The 18,996-nt window shown below is 35.9% G+C and overlaps 1 long non-coding RNA gene and 1 pseudogene across 5 annotated transcripts in view; both read left to right on the top strand.

The window, feature by feature from the left end:
- The window catches only part of LOC144302248 (uncharacterized), a 69,185-nt gene that overhangs the window by 10,997 nt on the left and 39,192 nt on the right, over positions 1–18,996 (top strand). For 2 of the 5 annotated variants that reach the window (XR_013369084.1, XR_013369081.1), the window contains exons 4-6: positions 680–835; positions 1,901–1,967; positions 3,352–3,498. This is a non-coding gene — a long non-coding RNA (uncharacterized LOC144302248). Of the gene's footprint in view, positions 1–679; positions 836–1,900; positions 1,968–3,351; positions 3,499–4,883; positions 5,171–5,538; positions 5,670–18,996 lie in introns of those variants that run through there. The other 3 variants (XR_013369083.1, XR_013369082.1, XR_013369085.1) reach the window with 3 other exon arrangements.
- On the top strand, positions 16,904–17,100 carry LOC144302247 (anaphase-promoting complex subunit 13 pseudogene; annotated as a pseudogene).

Raw genomic sequence — 18,996 nt, 5'->3', positions numbered from 1 at the left:
ATGAGGGAAAGAGATTATGGTAAATCTCACCTTTACATATTGAAAGATACAGAGAAAAAAAATTTGGAAACTATGCCAAGTGAGTGTTATAAATTCCTGACCTGCTTAAGAAATGTGATGTTGAGATTGTTTTTCTGCCTCTAAAGAATTTCCAGTCTTTCCTGTCTTGCCTCAGCTTCATCCAACATTGGAATCTGACAGAGCAGAATGCCTGTGACCAATTAGCAAATGACGTGGCACACGGCAAAGGAAATGGAGTGGTGAAAGTGATTGATGGACTACAAGGGAGAGTAAAAGGAAGAAAGTGTCCTAAATAGAAATTCCCCAGACAGTTACAAGAGTTGGTCTTTTGGGAAAACCTCAAGAGATGGTGTAATATTTAAGAAAGCTGGATCTGGAAACAAACTTCTTGAGTTCACATTCCAATTTTGCCACTGATCGTCTCCAGCACTTCAGAAAACTTAACTTCTTTTTGTTTTGGTCTCCTTATCTGCAGATGGGGCCTCTAACTTCATTTGATTGCCATGAGCAGTAATTGTGATAACAGATACAGTACTTTAAGAACAGTTTCTAGCATTGTATTAATCAGAGAATGCTGATTTCTAAACAATTCCAAAATTCCAATGGCCACTAGTAACTTAATAATTAAAGTTTATTTCTCAATTCCACTTCAATGCAGAAGGAGTAAGTGGCTTATAGAAGGTGGCTCGCTACCTCATAGGACTCACTGGCTCAGAGTTCTATTGTGTCACTTTGCCTACCTCAGTGTCATGAAAATCCACAAACAGATGAGGCAAGAGATTGAGGATACATCCATTATCAATCTTTTATAAATGTAAGTCATTATTTTCTCTATTAGAACCAAGGTCTTATGCCAATTCATTTGAGTATGGTGAAGACCCATGACTGTATTTACCAACTATAGACTATCCAAGGTCTTAAACTTTTAAATCAACTCTAAAATTAAGGACAATTTTTCACGTTCTCCTGGATTTCTCGATTTGACTATATAACAGTAAAGATCAATGTTTATGAATTGTACCATCCATACCTTCCACTATCAAGGGTCGAATAAAGGAAATATACTTAGCATTTTGTGGTGGATTCCTCCTATCAGAGCTAATAAGGAAAAATATATATGTATACAGACTTCAGAGAGTGTTAAGTGCCAGTACAAAAATATGGAGATCTTGAATAATGGTAGCAAAGTGTGCAGACAGAAGAAATCTCTACCAAAGGGAGTATAGAGGAGGAAAAAGAACCCATGAGGCCTTGATAGTGAGCATCTGTGTATTTATAAGCCACTTAATTAAACTCTGGTATTTGTTGGTGCTAAGGGTTTTTATTGAGAGCACCACTGACTTTGATCAAGTAGCCAACAGAAGATGCTTTTCACAATTAGAACTACATTAAAATTACAAAGCTTGAATATTGGTAATTTTAACATCCAAAATGTAGAAAAGAGTTTGTTTGGTGACACTATACTGGTATTTATATGGAAAGCCTGTACTTTAGATTATTAATGATGAGTATGGCTTATATGGCATTTCTCTTCTCCGTGTTATCTGAAGCCATATTTATGGTAAAGATCAATACTGGGTGATCATGTACAATTTCACAGATTTGGCCACATTTTCTAGAGTGTAACCTTAAGAAACCTGGATTGGCAAACATCTACTTATTTTCATCTGGTTCTTCTCTTTGGCTATTGTGATATGGATTTATCTCATCATATGAGACAGAAACTATGTAAGATTAGGACTTAGGCTTCATGTAAAGTGGGCAATATAGGCTGTTTTCCCTGAGTGGCAGTTAACTAAGGTTAAGTTCAAGGTTAAGTTCATTCAAAAAGAATGAAAAAAAAATATGCAATGGCTTTTGTCATTTATGTTCACTCCAGGACCCAAGCTAAAAATAGGAACCGTCTCTTAAACACTGTCAATCTTGGGAAAAGAAAGAAGACTGTGGTAAGCTATACGTTGGCCTTTAACATTTCTGCATTGAAGTAATATAGGTCATCCCTGCTTACCTTTTCTTAACTGAAGCAAGTCACATGCCCAAGCTTGATATTAAAGGGTGGATATATATAATCCTCCTTTAGAATGATGAAGAAAATGATTTTGAACAATATAATCAGGACATCAGCCAGATGGTGATATTGGAGGCCCCATTCTCATATGCCCCATGGCAACAATAATTTGGCAGCCGTCCACAGATAAAGGTGGCTTGTAGGATCTTTGGGATCCAAGTAGGAGGTTATGAAGTCCTGAACGAGCCTGAGACTGAGGAGGGCGGTTTTAATGGGACTGGGAGAAGTCACGCCTGTTGGTGCCTTGGTTATCATGCTTGCTGACCTCAGCACCTCTGTGGACCCTGAAGAAACCTGTGAGCTAATACGGAAGAGCCATTGCTTTAGTCTGTTTTTAATTGAACCATTCTGTACAATAGAAGAGATCTATTAAGCTCAAGCTTAAATGATTCAAACATCTTTTCTACAAATTAAATTGACCTTTCTTGCTCAGAGATCTCAGTTTTATCTATTACTGGATGAGAGAGGAATCAGTTCACCTTCCAACTTTCTATATTTCTGTAATTTCTAGAATCCTCCTAATTTCCTTTTATCTTAATTTCCTTTTATATTTTCTCACAATTATTTTCGAAGTTCATTTCTTTCTAGTAACACTATGTCAAATGATACCCATGGCAACTTAGAAGCACTCCTTATATCTCGTTTCCCAGTCTCCTTGAGTATAGTTAAAAGCTTATTCAAGAATGTTGCCTGCCTTCCAAATTATCACAAGTGATACTTTTTAAAAAATGTTTTAGCACTGAGTAATATAAATTACTGCTCTTTCTGCCTCTAATAACAATTTCTTCACTGTCCAATATAAAGCCTGAAGCCAAACCTGTGTACATTTAATTTGAGCCACTTTTTGTCCTAATTAGTCCACATATGTAACAGAGTCATAGCTTTTTTTAATACAGAAGCTTCTCCAGACTACATAAAAGCAGTTTTCACATTGTCCTACATAAATCTATAATTCTATAGGTGGCTTGCCTGTTTTTGTTTTTGTTTTTTGTTTTTTTTTCTTCTTAGTCATGTGTCCCACAGAGTTCTTTAACACTGGGTGGTCAAGGACATGGCTTAATATCATCTTAATCCCAAACCAGAATTCCCAAGGAGATTCAGATACTAGTGAATTGTCAGTGACTCTTGGGGGGAAATATTTAAAACTATAAATACAATTTTGAAAAATGTCACTCATTTGATTCTGAAAACTTAAAATTAATTTTGGAAATATTTTAATTTCATTTTTATTCATTTATTTTAATGTTAATTTTTATTTTCAGAGAGGAAGGGAAGGCAGCTACAAAGGGAGAGGGAGAGAGAAAATCTTCAGGAGGCTCCATGCCCAGCACAGGGCTCGATGTCACAGCCCTGAGGTCACGACCTGGGCCAAGATCAAGAGCTGGGTGCTTAATCAACTGAGCCACCAGGTGCTCCTTAATTTCAATTTTATATTGAAGTTTAAAATGAGACTGTAGGAACCATCTACTCTGTTAAATAATTCATACTAAATAAGACAATTGCTTAGTGTTTTAGACATTTGCAATTGTAAAGAATGCCCCACATTTTCTTCTTTTGATACTTAGAAAATATTTACCTTATCTATTCTCACTGTGTATAGTAACAGAAAAATATACCAATATTAAAACTTATTTTTCACAATAATCTTAGAGTTAGGTATCATTATTACCATTCTAGTTTGACAGATGAATAAAGTACAGAACATCTTGATGTCTTGCACAAGGATAACAGGAAGAGAATATTTTGTCTTCAGAATTCTGGAAACAAACTCTTAATTAATCCATTACATTGGACTGCTTTTTAAATATATTAATGAATACCTATTATTTTCTCATAATCATCAGAAAATTAGATAAGTGTTACTGCAAGTAACTATTATACATACTCGATAGATATTAAATTTATATCAACTACATAGCCCAACGTTTAACAGTATAATTTAGTTCTTGTTTAGTAAAGGTACATTACACAAATGGATGGACCAGTGATTACAATCTGACCCAGCAAATATATTAAACATGTTTAGCATTTTTTCGTTTAACAGATAATAAATGTTCTTATATATATTTTTAAGGATTTATTTATTTTTTAAAAGATTTTATTTATTCATTAATGGTATATATATATATATATATATATATATATAGAGAGAGAGAGAGAGAGAGAGAGAGAGAGAAGCAGAGACACAGGCAGAGGGAGAAGCTGGCCCCATTCTGGGAGCCCGACGTGGGACTCCATCCCGGGATCCCAGGATTGCGCCCTGGACCAAAGGCAGGCGCCAAACCGCTGAGCCACCCAGGGATCCCCGGATTTGTTTATTTTTTGAGGGGGGGTGGAGGAAAAGTGGGAGAGGAAGAGAGAGAATCTCAAGCACACTCCCCATGAGCTCAGAACCCCACTTGGGGCTCAATGTCACAACCCTTAGGTGATGACCTGAGCCAAAATCAAGAGTTGGGAGCTTAACTGATTGAGCCACTCAAGTGGTCCAAAATGTCCTTATATTTTGAGAAAAACTTTTTTGTTGGTAAAAGACTTGTTTGCATTAAAGTAAATGAGACATTAAAAAATGAAAATATAATTTGTTGTGAAATGAATGGGAAAAATAATTGAAAATTATCTATTGTTTTAAAAATTAATTTAAAGGTGTTTTGGAATTTACATAACTAATAGCCTTGAAATAGCTATAAATCATTTTGTTAGCCTTCTGAGAATTTAATACTTTAGACTTACTAAAATTATCATCTTATTTGTTTTACTCATCCAGTTATTTGACTGATAATGGCTTTTTTTTCAGATTGAGAAATATCTGTGGGTGACAACAATGAATGTCAGATTGATATAATGTGGAGGAACTAAATGATTTCAAGAGACTCTGCTTTGCCTTGAATCATTCATATGTGGTGCCACACTATTCAAAAATTAATGCTATTCCATAAATGAATAATGATTTAAATGTACTCAATAATTGTTAATGCACAAGCTTTTTTCCTATCATATAATCAAAAAAAATGATGCGGCTTTGGCTAGTCTCATGTTCTTTTTTAAAGTTATTCAAAATAGATACTGACAAAGAAACAAAAAAGCTATTTCTAATATACAATACATCATGTAAATTAAGTGGCAATATGCATATTTTCCAATCCTGATGTCCTGAGATTAATAAAAGGAACATTTTTAATATTAGGGTCTGTAAAGATGTTTGTCTCTGGGGAAAGCCACTGTTAAAAATGATGAAATTGATTATGTTGAATGCAATATATAATTCATACAATAAGTGATTTTAACAAGTACAAAATTAGTTCTTTCCATTGTTCAATAGAAGACAAAACTCAAATGGAAAGTCAGATCCCAATTAAGTACAATTTAAGAGAGGAACATGGTGCAGATGCTATGATTTTAGCACTTATTTATTTATCAAACATTTGTGCAATGCCTCTTTTTTTTCCTAGTCTGTAGAATGAAACCAGAGACCAGCAATGACAAGAGATCCAGAGGAGGACCCTTCTGATGACAATTTTAATTCCCTAAATTAATCCATGGAAGTAACTGGGCAGAAGCGAGCTGTGCCAAAAAGATAGAGAAACAAGTTCCTTAAAACTTGAGCTCTGCATTCAACTCCAATCTGTTTTTTAAAACTAGTTCATGTTTCTACTTATAATTGAAAGTGTCTTGCTATTATTATGGATGAGGATAAAAAGATGGAACTTTCTTAGAGGTATAGATATTTAAGCTAAAAATTGAAGGATGCAGGTATGTGTATGCTTGATAACTGAACACAGGTGACCAGTTTATATAAATTATTAAATAAGAAAGAAGCACATTTGGAAAATTATGTGTGTTGGGGCATTCTATAAAAGATAGGCAGGATCTAGTTCTTGAAAGAATGTCTATAATTTTTTTAAGGATTTTATTTATTTATTCATGAGAGACACAGAGAGAGGCAGAGACATAGAGGGAGAAGCAGGCTCCTCGACTACAGGGGCCCAATGTGGGATGGAACCAGGATCATACCCTGAGCCTAGGACAGATGCTCAACCGCTGAGTCACCCAGGCAGGCAGTCCGAGTTCTGGTAATATGTTGAGAATTTGAAATTTTTATTGAAATTATTAGAAAGATCTTCAAGGATTTGAGGAAGGGACCAAAATTATTGACAATTGGTTTTTCACAATGATCTCACTGGAGCATGATAGAGGAAAGAGAGGCAAAAAAGCTATTCAAAATTGTGTTGAATTGCAATGCACACAGGAATTAACAAAGGCTTAAATGAGAGCATTTGCCAAGACATTTTAGTAGGTAGGATCTATAGTATCTGGTGTTAGCACTGGGCGTGGAGCTTAACTTAACAATGACTATCAGTTTTCTGATTGTCTGTTGGGGAATATGGCAGCTGATGGTGTCATTCATTGAGATAAGGGTATCAAGAGGAAACCATATATGTAAAAAAAATAAATTGTATATTCCAAGTGATATACCTATCAGTGTAAGCTGAAACCTGTATTTCAGTTGCTCTTTTAGCCACCACCTACCATAGCAATCTCCATGAAGTCCCAATCTAAATGCATTTGGCATTTCTCAGATATCCCCAACAACTATCGCATGTTTGCAGCTCATTTTCTTCTGCAATCTCTCCCTTTGGCCTCTTCCATTGAATATTCCATAAATGCCACGTGTGGTTTCCTTTTTGGGATACAGCAATAACCCAAGAGATACAGCTACTCTGACTTCTGCCACAAATAACTTTCTCCACTCATCTGTTTGGCTTCCTCTGGACCATGCTGAATCTCTCAACAATGGCCAAACTGCTCTGAACACTCCTGTTACTACCAATGTTCTGGAGTCCTTCAGTATAGATTGGAGCAGTGTTTTTTGTACAAAAGCCATGTTCTATTTGACGCAAAAGTGAAAAGGCAGGGCTTTCTCCCTTGAGAACCTGGTTCTTCCACTTGAGCACAAAAGGATTGCTCACAGCACCAAAGACTCACAAAGGTTTAGTGAAAAGCCTTTTTCCATTTTACTTAGCAGCTCTACGCGCTCCAAGGCTGGGCCTGGGCTGTGCACAATTGTGAACCACAGTCACCACGTTGCACCCTTGTGATATTAGGCACTGTCATTTAATTGGCTTGCCTGCTTTGATTTCGCTGCCTTAAAGACTAATTTTTACAGAGGACCCTCCATCCAATGGACTTACCTTGCCATTTGCCAGAGAAGCTCACAGCTCTCCCATTGAATTACTGAATCCTTAGACTCCAGAGCCTACGACTGACTTGAACATGCTTACATGCTCCACGGTATCATACAAAGTTTTTTCCCCCAAGGGACGGGGATGGATTCCCAACCAAGGAGTTAAAGACCATCTTAATACTCCCATTAGACCAATTCTTAGATCTTCAAAGATAGGACTGCGGTTTTTGTAAGTTGACATGTTCTATAAAATCATAAATAGCATTCTTCCCAGAAGACGTCTGAATAAATCCCTGATAAAGCGGTTTTTCTCTGTTTTGCCAAAATAATCATGTTGTCTTAAAATATTTTAGATGGGAGTTTGTATGGATTTCTTCTCTAAAGGATTTCAGTTATATTTTTTCACCATCAAATGCAACTACACGGTAAGAGGATTTCATTTTGAAAATTTCTGAGGATGATAGGAATAAGCCAGTTCTATGTAGTCTGCTCAGGTTGATTCAATTTTAACTAACATACTGTGTTCCAGGAATTCCTCAAAGCACTGGCGATGCAGCAAAATGTTGACAAAGAATGGCTTAGGTCCTGGTGGACTTATGTGACACTCACATTCTACAAACATACCAAGCCTAGGCAGGGTTCAAAGAAAACTTGCTCATGCTTAGATGATGTAAAAAGTTATTTAAATTCCAATTTGGGAAATGACCAATTCTTTTCTGCACTTTCAGCATACAGGTAGGCTCGATTTACAGGTAGGCAAAAATGATTTTCATTGTTATCTCTGATATCTAGCTATGCACTTTCCAGAATAAACTCAATTACAGGTCCATTGCTTTATTGTCACTCATAGATAAGTGGAAATTACATCTCTCTAATATTTTTTTAGAAGTAAAAATTTCAGGGGGCCTGGATGGTTCAGTCGGTTGAGCATCTACCATCGGCTCAGGTTGTGATCCTGGGGTCCTGGGATGGAGCCCCACATTTGGCTCCCTGCTCAGTGGGAAGTCTGCCTCTCTCTCTCCCTCTATCCCTCTCCCTGCTCATGCTCTCTCTCAAATAAATAAAGAAAATCTTTAAAAATAAATAAATAAAATTAAAATCCATTCTCAGGGCACCTATAAGCTAGGCTTAGTTGGTTAAGCATCCACTTTTGATTTCATCTCAGATCATGATCTCAGGATCATGAGATAGAGCCCCAAATCAGGCTCCAGGCTGAGCTGGAGCCTAGTTAGGATTCTCTCTCTCCCTCCCTCTTGCCCCTCCCCACCCCCACTTATACACTGTATCTCTCTGAAAACAAAGTTAAAAATAAGAATAAAAAATTTAAAAAATTCTCATCCTATTGAAAGCTTTTCTCCACTTGCAGATTAGGCCTGTTTCTGTAATTGGTTCTTTCACTCCTCCTTCCCTGTTCACAGGCTGAATCTGGCCGCTCTAAAGCTTGAACAAGTAGTAAAGAAGAGAGGCACAAGAGAAAAATCCTACATGACTGGAACAGTTGTCGTTTGCTTTTGGTGCCCTGAAGATAAAGTGTATTCTAAAATTCTACATGCTTATTCTTTACTTCCTGAGGTGCTTTTGAGAGTTTTATTTTATACCTCGTCTAGTATGGGAATCTTTCAACTATAGTTTCCTTGAAGTGAGAGATCTCTTCCTTTGTAACAAACAAAATATGGGTTGGACATGGTCATATTTCTGCCTTCCCATTTCAATGGCTTCCTGTTACTCTTAGATAAAATAAAAATCTCTCACTGCTGCCTCTAACACCAGTGTTACCTGCCCTGAGCAACCTCGCCCTGCAATAACTGCCACCTTGTTCACATTGCTTGTGGGGTATGAAGACACATTGCTTTTTTTCAGCCTAGTACTGTTGTCCCATGCATGGTTCCCTTGGTCTGCTATAATCTCCCTCTGTATTTTTCTATCTTTCAATGATCAGTTTAAATCCTAGCAAGTTAAATAAGACTTTTTATGAAAGCATCATCTAAGTCAGCATAACCCTTTATTTTTTTAGTTCAGCACATTAATTTGCTAATGGATTTTATTTATTTGCTTTTTGTTTCCTAGCTCATTTCCCCACACTATAACCTTCGACGTGTCGTAAGATTTGTGTTTATTTGTTAATTAGCAATTATTCATTATTAGGAATACATCATTGATATTTCAGAAGAATATTTAGCTGTGTCTAGTAGAAAATATTACAATATGTTAAGTGAAAACATGGAAAGATGAAATATTTACCTGTACTTAAACATTTTATATGTTGCCAAGTAATGCACGTGTTCTCTGGAAATGGAGCTAAAAAGTATAGTTGTAATCTTAACATGCCACAATACTCTCAGACATGTTTAGCATGTACCAAAATAATAGACTATCCTATTTTGTTAGTTTCTCATGGTTCTCTCTCTTAAAAAAAAAAAAAAAATATTTATTTATTTATTTATTTGAGAGAGAGAGAGAGAGAGAGAGAATAAGTGCAAGCATGTGTATTCATGCAAGCTAGGGGTAGGATGGGGGAGACATGGGAAGGGAGAAAGGCTCCACACTGAGCTACCCAGGCACCCCCAGCTTGAAGAACATTTAAAGAAACCTGAGAGTCAACTGTGGACAGGCAGGGTACTTCTCTGATGAATTCAGATTTTCAAAAGAAAACTCTGGAATGAGGCATATAGCCAATGCCCTATCTAAATAGGAAGGGTTATTTGTATGTGGGTAGTGTCAAGACTAATGTTCAGAATTAACTGAGGATTGCAAAAATTTACAAGGAGAGAAATGACTTGGATTTAGCTTAGATTTCTGATTGAGGCTTTTTATATATTTAATAAATAATTTTTATGGTTTCTTAGCTGTGATGGTTAATTTTATGTGTCAATTTGACAGGCTACGAGGTTCCCAGATTAAAAGTTATTTCTCAGTGTGCCTGTGAGGGAGTTTCTTGATGAGATCAGCATTTGAATCAGTATGTATCAGTAGATTGCCCTCCTCAACATAGATGGGCATCATTCAATCCACTGAAGGTCTAAATTTTAAAAAAGGTAGAGGAAAGAGGATTTCCCCCCTGCCACCCCCATCTTATTGTTTGGACATATCTTATCAATCTACTCTGGCCCTCAGACTGAGATTTACACAATTTTACAAAAATTGGAAATACTACTTTATACAGTTGCATTAGTTTTTATCCCTACTTTGAAACAAATTTGACTTCTTTGTTGTTAGAAGCTTGAAGAATATCAAACATTTTCATGGTGGTAGGCAGAGTACTTATTCTAAGGTAACAATGTGTAATGCACATTTCTTTTCAATAATTCAGTTTTTACCTTGGGAAACAATTTTGAAACCAACTGAGATGTTGATTTCAATATGAGGTCAGTTGGAAATGGAGTAAAGTTCAGAGCCTCTTAATTAAACATCAGGAGTCTCTATCAGGAACTGCTCCTGTATTAAAGGAGAATGCCATCTTCTACACTCCAGTTTCTGATTTATGAAACCAAGCTACCATGTGACAATTGATATTTTATTTTATTTTATTTTATTATTTTATTTTATTATTTTATTTTATTTTATTATTTTATTTATTTTATAAGAATTTACTTATTTATTCATGAGAGACACAGAGAAAGGGGCAGGGATATAGGCAGAGGGAGAAGCAGTATCCCTGTAGGGAGCCCAATTCAGGACTCCATCCTAGGACCCCGAGATCATGCCCTGAGCAGAAGGCAGACGCTCAACTGCTAAGCCACCCAGGGGTCCCCTTTGCTCATTTTTAAACTGGGTTTTTGTTTTGTTTGCTGTTAAGTTGTATGAGTTCCCTATACATTGGATAGTAATCCCTTATCAAAGGTGTAGGTAGCAAATTTTTTTTGCCCATTTTTAAGCTTGTCTTTTCATTTGTTGACTGTTCTGTTTGCTTAGAGGAAGGCTTTTAGTTGATGGAGTCCAACTTGTTTATTCTTCATTTTGTTGCCTTTGTTTTTGGCATCATATACAAAAAATTGCCAAGACTAATGTGAAGGTACTTATTTCCTGTGTTTTCTTCTATGGTTCCAGGAGTTTTATGGTTCTAGATCTTATGTTCAAGCCTTTTTTTTTTTGAAACTATTTTTTTTAAGTTTTATTTATTTATGATAGTCACAGAGAGAGAGAGAGAGAGAGAGAGAGAGGCAGAGACATAGGCAGAGGGAGAAGCAGGCTCCATGCACCAGGAGCCTGACGTGGGATTCGATCCCGGGTCTCCAGGATCACGCCCTGGGCCAAAGGCAGGCACCAAACCGCTGCGCCACCCAGGGATCCCATGTTCAAGCCTTTAATCCATTTTGAATGGATTTTTGTGTCCATATAGTGTAAGATAGGGGTCCAGTTTTGTTTTTTGTTTTTTTCTACATATCACTATCCAATTTTTCCAACACTATTTATTGAAGAGACTATCCTTTCTCCATTGTGTATTCTTGGCTCTTCTGTCTATAATTAATCAAACATATTTTGATTTATTTCTGGACTCTATTATGTTCCATTTATCTACAAGTCTGTCTTTATGTCAATTCTATACTATTTTGATCACTATAGCTTTGTAATATAGTTTGAAATCAGGAAGTGTGATACTTCCAGCTTTGTTCTTGCTCAAAACTGGTATTCATTCTTCTTTTGTAAAGAAATGAAACCATCTAGTCCTGAGCTTTTCTCAATTGGAACATTCTTGACTGCTGATTCAGTCTCCTTACTAGTATTTGATGTGTTGAGACTTTCTATATTTTTATGATTCAGTCTTGATAGGTTGTATGTTTCTAGGAATTAATCCATTTTTTCTAGTTATTCAGTTTGGATATATAATTGTGCATAGTAGTCTCTTATGATCCTCTGTATCTGTGTTAGTCATAATGGCTCTTCTTTCATTTATAATTCAATTTATTCAAATCCTCTCTCTTTTTCCTGATAAATCTAGCTAAAGAATGAACTATGTTATCATTTTAAAAAATAAGTTCTTAATTTCATTGATCTTTCCTATTTTGCTTTTGGTTTTTATTTCACTTATTTCACTGTTATGCTATTTCCTTCCTACTACTAACTTTGGGCTTAGTTTGCTCTTTTTTATGTGGTTCCTTGAATTGTATAGTTAAGATTTTTTTTTCTCCTTAATTACTGCTGTAAAATTCCATTTTCAAACTGTTTTTACTGAATCCCATAAATTTTGGCTGTGTATCCTTTTTGTCTTTTGTTTCAAGATATATTTTTAATTTATTTTATTTTTTTTGACTCATTAAAGAAGATGTGATTTATGTATACAATGGAATATGACTCATTGATTGTTCTTGATTGTTCAGTGTGTTAGCATATCTTGAATTGTTGACTGGTGGGATTGTCAAGTATACATATCTATTTATGAAAATACCAGTGTTCATAAAAGCAATAGAAACCCAGATCTGATTCAATTCAGTACATAGAAAGCTTCCCTGAATTCTGTCTAGATATATGTGTCTTAATCTACAATGATTGATAAGTGATTCCCACTCCCTTTTATCAAAAGGTCATTTATTTATGATGTGACTCTCTCTCCATTCACTTCTATCTGTACATCATCTCCTTACCAAAAGCTGCATTTGGAATTTACATTCCCATCAGCAGGCAATGCTGGTCAACCAGCAAAAATGGTCATGTTGGTGATTCAATCTCCTTTGCTTTTCTCCTGTTTTCTAGCAAACAGAATGAGTTGTGTTTTCTCCATTTACTTTGATATCTTTACTCACTTTAAATTCTGATAATCTGATGGATACAATTTTATACTTCATTACATATGTCTTTGTCAAAAAACTTCAAATTTGAAATAGAGTTTGGCATATTATTGACCATGTCCTATCCCACAAAATGGCTTCATGAGGATAAAAGCATCTCCCAAATTACTCTACGCAAAAAAAAAAAAAAAAAAAAAAAAAGTTTCATCTTAAAGTTTCCCTGGGACGATGTTCTCAAAGTGACATTTCTGGAGCAGAAGCATCAACATCTATGTAAATACAAAATACAGAGCCCTAAGTGAGATGTATGGGAGCAGAATTGGGGAGGTGGGACCCAACTTTCAGAGCTATATAACAAGCCCTCCAGATGATTCTGGTTCAAGCCAAATCTGAGAATTTCTGTATTAGAATATCAGAGACAATTCTAATACAAACAGCATCAATAAATAAGATAAATTAATGGAGTTAAATTTTAATCATTATAGTAAGTGGGAAATGTCAGTACTTACCAGAGTCTAGGGAAAAGAAGACCGTGACTTATTCATTCATTTAAAGATATCTATTACACATCTGTGATGTTTAAGTCACTGGGGCTACATGCTAACTCTATAGATGTGACAAAAGCTATACACTTCAAGATTACAATATAAAACAAATGGAGAATAGCAACACTAAACACAAAAACCACACAAGAAATATATAATTACACATTTTATTAATTTTATATAAAAATACTCTATATAAAAAGTATAGGTTGCTATGAAAGAGTTTAAAAGAAAGAAGTAATTTAGACTCAGGGATCAGAGAAAATCATTCTGAGGAATTTATACCTTTTTAAATGCCCTAAAAATAATCCAAAACTTCCAGACAATAGTGGTAAGGTGATGGAGGAAAGGAGTATTCCAGACCATAAGAACAGAAAAACATGTGAAAAACCCCTCCGTACGGAAGATGTTCATCTGTTCAGAAAAACCAGAGTCAGAACTATGAGGCACTACCTAGATGTCTCCCTCAGAATGGAGGCACAAGCCTGCGCCCCTTGTCTCAATATGGGATCACTCTCAATATGGGATCAACCTTTCAAGTTGTAGAGATCCCTGTGTGACCAACCTAGGCTTTGGTTTTAAATGAATCCCTGTTCAACTTCTTTTGCCTAACTTTTTGCTTCCTTTACTTCCTTTCAGCTCCAATAAACCTCTGAAGCACATGTCTCTGTCTCCAGAGTCTATTTCCAGGAAACCTGACCCAAGACAAGAAAAAGTTTCTTTTAACCAGAGGGTGGTTAGAAAGGGTTAGAGCAGTGGGAGATGTGGGTGCAGACAGGCAAAGACAGATGCAAGTCCATACTTAACGCATTTTGTTCTAAGTGGAATAGAAGAGGCCATTTTGAAGGGTTTTTAAGAGGACTTACCAAATATGATTTAAAATTATCACTCTGGACACTGTATGGAAATAAAATGGGCAAAGCTTTTTCTCCCACATATGGATGGAAAATAAAGGAATTGGCACTCCCTTCCTGTCATGAAGATATTATAATTTTAACACCGTGTGGTCCTTCATACTCAGACTTCTCAGTCATTGCCTTTCTTAGAACAAGAATCATATTATTTCATAAATGAGGTTTCACATTCCTTGAAAAAAAGCTCAAATTTTCTAACTCTGAATTCTCAGGAGCTATTTTTATCTTATTTTATTTATTTATTTAAGAGAGTGCACACAGTGAGCAGAGGAGGCTGAGGGAGAGGAAAAAGCAGACTCCCTACTGAGCGGGGAACCTGATATGGGACTAGATCCCAAGACCCCGGAATCAGGACCTGAGCCAAAGGCAGGCGCTTAACCAACTGAGCCACACAGGTGTCCCTGAATTCTCAGGAGCTATTATCACATTTCTGAAAACATAGCAAATGCTTGTTACTAAAGTTAAAATAAAAGTTGCTTTGGGCACATGAGTGGCCAGGAAGGCATTGGCTCTCTCCAGGATGAGGATCTGCCCTCATCATCTGAGAGTTCACTGCAGCTGCCTGGAGTCAGTTCCTTAGCTGTGGGAAGCATAAGGACTGGATGTATCAACACTCTAAGAATAGATTTGTCTCATGAGAGCAGGCTCATATTAAGCAGGCCCCCAGAGACAGATGTTTAATGCCCGAACTTAAAGGTAAATCAGCACATTTTCTCCCCTTCAGCACGCTATACTAAAGGCCCAAATATGACTAAGATGCTATCTGTACATGTGCCAGTCTACAAGTCAAATTATAATCAGAAATGTGTTTGGTAAGCACAGAATCAGAGAAAAGGAAAGTCACTGTGATCTGAATGTGTAAAAGCATCATTCTACTGAGATAACCTGATTCATTCATATCCAAAATATGGATTTTTCCGCTTATTAAGACCAGACAACAAATATCTTGGTGCTTACCTAAAAATGCGCAGAATATGCTTTCCTGATGTTTCCAGATTCAAGCAGAGTTCTCATTAAAGAAATACACTTTTTCTTAATTATGTTAATTACTTTAATGAGGTTTTAGTCAATTCTTGCTAGAGTAATTTCAAGCCTTTAGAATGATTTTCCCCTATCTCTAACATGACTCTGTTTATGATAATTTAATAATGTAGCTCAAGATGTTTATGTTATTTCTGTCATTTCAGGGAAGGGAAATTATTATTTGGGTAGAAGCTAATTTTTGTCATTTTTTTTTACCACTGTGTAGTGATTAAACTCATACTCGAGTGACAATTCTATTGCATAGCAGCCAATATCTTTTGAAATCCTTGTGTTAGGAGCAATATTGGATAACAATATTAATTACTCAAATAGATGAAGAGAGGGAAGGAACTTCTCTATAGAGTAGCACATTATTTATTGAACATTAGTTGTCTCAATTTGTTAATAATTTAGAAAGCACAGAACTACCTATGCAAAGACTTAGAGACATACGTAGGTTAAAAATATGGCTTCCAGAAAACCTCCTGAAAATTATGCAGTTGATCCTCTTTGCTTCTCAATTTCCCCATCACAAGAGTGAGAATAGTGATGAGGCTATATTATAGTTTATGCATTTATGCAGGATAATAATTAAATTATCTAATGTGGTTCTTTTATTACCAAGTTGAAAATAAAATAGCATTTCATCCTGTGAGCTTAGACAAAATGTTTTATTCTCAAAAGGTCGGTCATGAATTTGGACAAGTTCTGTATTTCGGTGATAAATTTTAATTTTGGCCAGAGATTAAAGAAAAAAAGAACTACATAGTGAAGAAAGTAGCAGAACGAATAGCAGCATGGTGGAGGAAAAGAAGTAGGACATAAAAGACTGTAGTTCTATAATGACTGGGTGACCTGCCATTATCTAGTATTTCTGATTAGTAGATTCCCCAATATAAAAGAAAGATTCTAATATGTGCACCATCCAAATACTTGCCTATTGTGACTAGTTGAAATAATAAATGTGAAAATAAAGACTTATACAAATGTTAGTGAAATGCATTACTAATATTCATTTTATAATGGAGCTATTATACATTATTATGGTAACAAAGATAAATTGTTGCTAATATAATAATAGTATTCACAATAGTTTTACTTATAATAATGATAATAAAATCAGGACATCTTAATTATCACAACTCCACACTTATTTAGCAAAAGGAAAATGAGATGTAACTAGAATAAGTAGAAAGTAATTATTAACTTTTTCTTAATCATTGAAACTTATATTTGATAATGAAGCCACTTGCTTTTTGATGTTTTCAAAATCAGAATCTATGTTGAAAAGCATATTCATAATGAAAGTGAAGAATATTTGTTTTATTATTTTTGTCATTTGTCTTGGTTTCATTTTTGTTCATTTTAAGACTAAAGTTCAAGAGCAGGGTAGAACATTCGGCAGTGCTGATCTGACCAGATTAGCTGCAGAAGAATGGCCAGTGCAGTACTGAGACATGGAGGGATCTTGGATTTGATTGATGACGCTTGCCAAGAAGACAGGCTGCCATATGAGGATGTTGCAATACCACTGAATGAGCTTCCTGAACCTGAAGAGTACAATGGCCCCATAGAATCTGTTAAAGAGCAAAAAATGAAGTGGACTGACTTAGCCTCATAGTAACTCCATGAGAATGTTCCCCACCATAAAAAGTGAACAGGTGGCTCCTTTTTCATGCATGGAGATTTTTAAAATATTTTCTTCTAGTATCCCAATTCAGATCTTTCAGTGATAAATTCACATCGAAAAATAGACACCCACTGAATTTGTGGTGGAAAAGTGCAATGTAAAAATAATCGCCAGAATGAGAAAAGGTTTAAGATTTCTCAGGAATGCAGAATATTTGGCCCCTGGAACCCAAATTTCTTTATTCATTAGCTTGTGTTTGAATGGAACTGGTTAAACATTTGCCTTACCTCTGATTTTGTTTTACTATCAGAGTTTAACACTTCCCAACTACTTATCCATGTCCTATGACATGGATGATTGAAGATACGAGACAGAGGGCCAAGATGCATGATGGTTAATTTCTCATATGCCGCCACTCTGAGAAGCATCATGCGTGACAGTGTATAGGACCCACAGGATTATGGATAACCCATTCACTGATTGCTGGGCTTCCTAAGATTTCCCATGGTATTTCAAACTTTGGATAATTCCACAGATTAAAAGTTACCTGGCAGTTACCTCTGCTCTCCCTGCAAGTTAATTTGGTGCCACTGGAAAGGATCTTTGGCTAGCTGTGCCACCAGTTTATCCAATAACAAGATTTTATATTTCTTTTTTTAAATGATTTTTAAAAAGATTTTATTTATTTATTCAGGATAGATATATAGAGAGAGAGGCAGAGACACAGGCAGATGGAGAAGCAGGCTCCACGCAGGGAGCCTGATGTGGGACTCGATCCTGGGTCTCTAGGATCAGGCCCTGGGCTGAAGGCAGTGCTAAACTGCTGAGCCACCAGGGCTGCCCAAGATTTCATATTTCTTAAAGCCCTTTCAGATATAAGGGAAACACCACAACATCAGTATTTAGTTACATTTGTACCAGAACCTGTATTTTGGAAAACACATTCATGGACATTTATCTCCTGGAATTCTTTACCTCTGTTAAGTGGTATCTCTTGTTTTCTTATTACGTTGTGAACTTGGAGAGAAGTCCCGGCTTATCATTCTGCATCCTTCATTAAAAAACTAGACACACGGAAAAACAAATAAATAAAATAAAATTCGAGAGCAAACACCTTTTCTTTTTCAGCCCTCTGTTTTCTGCAGGCAGAGGCATACTGGTGTCAACTTTAATACAAACGTAGAAGGGATTTGTTTTATATAGCTTTGCTGCCAAATGTAGTGGATACAAAGCCTTTCCTTCTTGGTTCACTGCTTATGCATAATGCAAATGCTATGATAGCTCAGCAAGATATCATAAGGCATAACTGTCAGGTTGATTCAATTGATAGTATTTGTAATGTTGGATTTTCTTGCATTTGAAAGCATAGATGATGAGATGTTCAAAACATGGCTGAGTCAAGCAATCTCCCATAGAAATGGCTCCGTCAACGGTACCATGTGATTATTCCTCTAGTGTCACCTCACATAACCACCACCAAAATAAGCTTTCTAAACACATTTCATCCTGCCACTCTGCTGTTTAAGGAGCTGCAATTGATCCATACTGCCTACCACTTCAAGTTATGAACCCATATTCCATTTATTTCTTGAGTCAAGAAATATTTATTGAGCTCCTACTACAGAGCAAAACCATCCTAGGGGCTAGAAATGCAGTGGTGAATAACACAAAAATATTTAACAGCCTTACATTCTATTTATCTCATTCTCTAGATTTTATACCTAGTATACCTATCTCAAATCAATTATAGTTGTTTCACTGATTCTTTGTATATCCTGACTGCTCTCCACTTAGAAACTGTAGTTTGTTTTTTCAGTTCTCTGACTTTCAATAGCTTTTTTTTTTTTTTTTTCCAGCTTTATTGAGGGTGAAGGAAGGAAAAATTCT

This window comes from Canis aureus, chromosome 31, assembly GCF_053574225.1.
Source record: "Canis aureus isolate CA01 chromosome 31, VMU_Caureus_v.1.0, whole genome shotgun sequence".
NCBI classification, from domain to species: Eukaryota; Metazoa; Chordata; class Mammalia; order Carnivora; family Canidae; genus Canis; species Canis aureus.
The sequence above is the reverse complement of the archived record's forward strand: the minus strand, read 5'-3'. Positions and strand labels throughout refer to the sequence as shown.